Raw genomic sequence first — 6,592 nt, 5'->3', positions numbered from 1 at the left:
GCTATGTCTCTAAAAACATCCCAGATTCTAATTGTCGGTGTTTTAATTTTGATGGTTTTATTTACATATCTAGAAATGTCTTCAGCATATTATATGATTTTTAAAAGTGTTGTGTCAATGAAAAACAATTAATTCGGACATATGGTGATGTGAGACATGTTAAAATTGTATCTCTTAATATTCTCGGTTCAAAAGTACAATTACACTAGGAAAATTTGGAGTCATTTAAGTGAGTAGATATGTCATTGTTATGATAAAAAATAAAAGAAAACGCAACTTGCTATATGTTCTAAGAGGTTTTACAATTATATATGATGTTAATGTGTGTCGTCACCTCTTCGTTATTGGAGGATGAAAATCACCAAGTTGTAGCATATGTGATTTGGCCATATGAGTGAGAAGGACATGAATTTTTGTATAGAATTACAAATTGAGAGGAATCGAGGATATCGTATAAAAAGTCTACATAGCTTTTAAGACAGAAGTTATCCTATAGATGCTATATTCATGCCTATTCGAAATGCGAATCATAGTATTCATTCTTATGGAAATGGGAACGAAAAAGAAGAGATACTTTTTCTCGAAATATGGACAAATGGAAGTTTAACTCCTAAAGAAGCACTTCATGAAGCTTCCCGCAATTTGATTGATTTATTTATTCCCTTTTTACATATGGAAGAAAAAAATTCATTTAGAGGACAATCAACACAAGACTAACAACCGCATGAATCGGAATCTACTGTTCTTATTGTAGACTTTTACATGGGCTGAGTATTAATGAATTGAAGTTTTGTGAGTATTGCATTCTCCGAAAAAAAATATTGGTTAAGTTTTCTAAAGGCATTCATAATACTAAAAGAACAATTTAATTACTATATTCAATATGATAGGGAACATTTGTGAAGTGTCTATTGTATGTTGACTATTGTCGTCAATAATTTATTCAAAAGGAGTTTGAGCTTTCTATTTAAAAGAAAAATGATGTGTTCTATAACTTTACATAGTGAAAGAGTGTGATTGAGAAGAAGACATCGAAGTCATGAGTATTGATAATGGTTAAGTTCTCTAAAAGCATCCCCATAAGGTAAAGTGGGCTTGGCCCATAAGGTAAAGTGGGCTTGGACCACAGTTAGACATTGGAAAGAAAATTGTTTTTGTAGTTTAGAACCTGCTCTCATAAGTGATTAAATTTAGTTTCTATTAGTTTAGTGGGTTCATTTTCTTATGAATTCAAATCCCTGTTTGGACTTTGGTAATTTCTCACTTAAATTGAGTCAAATACTAATTATTAAGTTTGGTAAATACTTTAATATTAAAAATTAAAATTAAAATTTTAATGAATTCTAATATAACTTTATATTTTTCAATTTTATTATTTTTAAGTCAGAATTTAATTTTAATTTTTTTTATATTTTTTCAAACAAAATAACTTATTATTTTATTATTAAAAATATGATTAAAGTTTTAATGATAATTTTGTTTTTGAAATTTGGGAGGTTAAAATAACGACAATTTTTTTTTAGTAAGTTATTATTTTTGAGCTAATAAATATATATATATATATATATATATATATATATATATATATATATATATTAATTTAAGAAGTTAAATTAATACCAATATTTTGATTAAGTTTTCAATGATAATTTTCAATGATAATTTTGTTTTTGGAATTTGAGGTGTTAAAATATTGACTTTTTTTTTTTATTTAGTAAGTTATTATTTTTGAACTATTATATATATATATATATATATATATATATATATATATATATATATATATATATATATATATATTAATTTAAGAAGTTAACATGTTGAATTAATATATTATTTTTGAATTTAAGAAGTTAAAATGTCACACTGATATATTTCTTTTAATATATTAGTTAACTTGAATTAATATATTTTTAATAAAAATCAAAAAATTTAAAAATTTATTACTCTTGAGCTATCCTAATTGGTTTTGTCAAACCAATATTTTAATAAAATAAATAATATATATTAAACTTAATTTTTTTATATTTTTTTTACAAACATAAAAATTGAGATCCCTAGTAGAAAAATGATCATTAAAGACGACGATAAACGTCGCTAAAAGCCTTAATGCCGACGTTAATAATTATTAACGTCGGCGAACAAAGCCGTCGTTCGTCGACACTATAAATTTTGACGTTAATTTTTTTTATTATTAACCACGACTTTAGGGGGAGAAGTCGTGGTTAATAAAATTATTATTAACCACGACGTTCTCCTAAAGCCGTGGTTAATAATATTGTATTATCAACCACGGCGTTACCCAACGTTGTGGTTAATAATTTTAAAAAATTTAAATTTTTTAAATGCCGCGGTTATTTTTTTATTTTCACAAAACCTGTTTCAATTTTTTTTACGAAAAAAAGACAATACGAACAAAAAAAATTCATAAATCAAATTAAATCCAAATTTGATAAAAATCTAAAATAGAATACAAAAATTTGAAATTAAATTGTAATGTGAATCACTGATAGGGGGGAGGAAGGGGAATCCTTGACATGAACGCCTCAAAAGTCTCTTGTTGTGTGGGCACCTGCGCTTGAATATCATTAATCCTTTGCTCGTGTGCCTCCTTTTGTGCTTCCTGTTCTGCGCGTATCATATTCAACTTTTTTCGCAGTATCATGTTCTCCTCTATCAGCATTTGTTGTGACACACGCGAGTTGACGCTTGAAGAAGAACTTCCCCTTTGATCGAGTCTAAAGTGAGTGGGACGTATTCCCGATCCCATCATTGTCACCCTCTCGTGTCCCTGTCGTCCTAAAGCAGACTCAAACACTTCGAGCGGTGACAAATTAAGATTCTAACAATTCAAGTAATTAAGTCATTTATCCAAATTTTTAGAACTTATCAAATGGAGAATGCCAACGATTCCAACAATTGAAGGTGGCCTCAACAGATGATCTCACTAAGATCATCTACCATGGTTAAAGTAAACAACACAATTATAACTCTCATCAGATAAATAAATAAAAGACAGTTAGCATATGAGATAATCACATTATACTTATAATACAATCAAGCAAAAATATGCTAAAATACTACAACCAGACATCTTATACATTATCTCTATCAAACTTTCAAAACAAGCTCAATGTCACTCCTTTTACCACTTTGTTTTCAGAATTGATGTTGTATGGACTCATAATCGTGACTAATAATAATGGTGGGAGTGTGGCGGGAAAGTCAAAATATTAGCCACTGCGAATACAATGAAAACCGTGGTTAATAATACTTATTAGTGTGGGCGTTACATAGCCGACACTAATAATAATTATTAATTACGGCGTATAGATCGCCGACACTAATAAAAATTATTAATCACGGCGAATGATAGTCGTTGTTAATGTTGGTCGTTAAAAATATTTTTTCTTCCAGTGGATAGAATTAAGTATAGTTTCAAAAACATAAGAATAATTGTAATTCAATATTGGAATAATAATGGAATTGAAATTCAAAACGTACACTAATAGTGTTTCAAATATGAATAAATGTAATGCTATCCTTATTATTATTATTATTTAACCAGATCAATGACTATCAACATAAGTTCAATTTAATGTTATTAGTGAGAATGAAACATTTAATATTATTTCTCATTTGTCAATATGTTAGTATCACTATAGTTATTATTTTTTTAAATAATCCTGTCAATTAAAATAAAAAATTGTTAAAACATAACAAAAAAAAAATCATAACATGAAAATAGAGTTCGAAACAAAAATAAAAAATAAAAAACAAAAATACAATTAATTTGCACGAAGGTTCTCAAGAACAACGATGAATAATGAGGTCCCCAAATGAATCAACATATTTTTTTATATAATCTCCAACATTGTCATAATAATTATATTACAAATAATCTTTAACGATTTACTTGGTTGTTAAATATTTTCTAGGTTCTTTCAAACTAGATAGTCCACCAAAAGATTATAGAAACAAAGATTCATCTTAAGTCTTGTTCTTTTAGTTGTCTCGATCCACGCCTCCTAATAGTCACCGACGATCTCCGATATAACCCATTAAATTCCAATAAAATTCCACAAATGACTTCAAATATTTGTCACAACATGACAATGTAAAAATAAATGGGAACTCATCTCCACCTCCTTATAATTCATACGACTCTCAATAATCATGTCATTTTGTATGTTGCCATCATTGAAAAATTCATCATGAATAGCACTACCATACAAAAATGAGATATTGGTAGGCATCTTAGAATCCCACAATGATTCTCAACAAACTTCAATCGGACTAATTTTATTGAACAAAATGTAATATTGTTCCACATTGCAATTATTTAGTTCACGTCACTACATAAAATCCTGAAAAGACGGGATTAACCATTTTATTTCTAATCATGAAAAATGTTTCCATCTTTTGTTTAATCTTCCTACTTATCTTATACAGGTAGCAAAACAATTAGACTGAATGACAAATATATTTTTTTACCCATGCCTCTCTACAAATTAAAATAGAAAATGCTCGGGAAAATTATTCGCCAAATATTTGACACTACATCAAGTATCGTCACAAAAATTAATCGAATCTATATCGTCGCAACGAAAACGGGATGCTTTCGATAACTTTCCACCTCGTTATAATAATAATTATTATTATTATTATTATTGAAAATAGGGCTTAAAGGGGCTTTCAACAATGTGGATTATTATATATAATCAAATCATCCATTTTAACAAAATAGCATATATATTCAGTTGAGGGTTATTTTGAATAAATTTCATCTATTTATAAAATCTTGATTTGGGATAGTTTTAAAAAATATATTTACGGTATTAATATACTATGATAAAATATATTTTAATATTTTAACTAATTATTTAAGTAATGTAAATGATTAGAGAATAAATAAAACAATGTTTAATTAGAGAATAATTTTATAAAACAAAAATACCTAACAAGGTATAGAGCTGGATGGATTTTGATTGGTTTTAAAAAATAAACACACCCATAATTATATTTAAAGAGTATTAATATACGATGATAAAATCTTGATTTGGGATAGTTTTAAAAATTATATTTTTTTAGTAAAATAATTTAAAGAGTATTATATACGATGATAAAATATATTTTAATATTTTAACTAATTAATTAAGTAATGTAATTGATTAGAGAATAAATAAAACAATATTTAATTGTAGAATAATTTTATAAAACAAAAATACCTAACAAGGTATAGAGCTGGATGGATTTTGATTGGTTTTAAAATCCTAAGTCTTCGCATTAATATCACATTACACAATTTATTAATAAACTAATAAAATATCTTATATTTTATAAAACAATTATCATTATATATTAATATTTTTTTTACTTATTTTTTACCCAAAAATCAACTATCTTATCCATATATTATTTTAAAATTAAAAGTATAACTAAAAGAACTAAATTTTATAAGATTTGAACATGAATAGAATCAATCGATAGAGGAAATTATATGCTCCCTAATCCCTATAATGAAAAGTCAACTTGCAAAAAGTAAATAAAATGGAATTGATAAAAAGTAGATCAGGACATAAGATTCCCACGAGACAAAACTTTCATGAAGTTGCAATTCATATTTAATTTTCAAATAAGTAATGAAATATGCTTAATAGACACGTTATATTAAGTAAGTTTTTAATAATGTAAAAGGTACAAATTATCTAAAAAAATTGATCCGATTGTTTTTTTTTTTTAATCATGGAGTTCGAGTAAACGTGTACTCATTCATCTTAAAAAGGTTTAACATAACAATTCACAAATATAATACTATTTTAATATAATATTTTTAATGAAAATAAAACCTCAAACATCAATATATAAGAATATTAGTCCATCATAATTCACATCTTTACAATCAATTAAACAATATAAATAATTCAAATCATCAATAATGTTTTTTTTTTCAAATACCTCATAATGGATTCAAATCATCATACAATATTTGCTTTAGCGATATAATGTGGTACTCTTAAATTTCAATCTATTTCAGAATTTTATTAATCTTAACATAAAAAATTATTTCGGTTAACTGCGATTAACTTATTAGTCTAAGAGTTTGTTCAGTTGATTTTTCTTTTTTCTTAAATTCCAACTATAATCAAACATTATCTCTTTCATCACTCAATTAATTAAAATACTAAAATTTATTATATATTAATATATTTTAAATTTTTTTACAACAAAATATTCGTTTGCTCAAAATCACCACCCCTCAACCTGTTTTAAATAAATCATGTCTATTTCAATAAACTAAAACCGAATTAGCTCTAAATAAAACTCACAGTTCTACATCAAATCCGAATAAAACAACCTTATATGGACTTGAAGTCAATTAAGTATAATAATAAAACATTTCAATTTATTAATTTTACATTTTTTGAAATCTTGACAAACTTAATTCCATTTTTCATTAGAAGCCTCCAAGGAATAACTTTATTTGTGGATAAACCATATCTAAAATAAACAAATAAAAAGAAAGATAGGTATTATCTGCAAACAAATCCATTAAAACTAGAATGACCATTATTAGATTGGATTGATATTA

Source organism: Impatiens glandulifera, chromosome 5 (assembly GCF_907164915.1).
Source record: "Impatiens glandulifera chromosome 5, dImpGla2.1, whole genome shotgun sequence".
NCBI classification, from domain to species: domain Eukaryota; kingdom Viridiplantae; phylum Streptophyta; class Magnoliopsida; order Ericales; family Balsaminaceae; genus Impatiens; species Impatiens glandulifera.
This window is presented reverse-complemented; position numbering follows the sequence as displayed.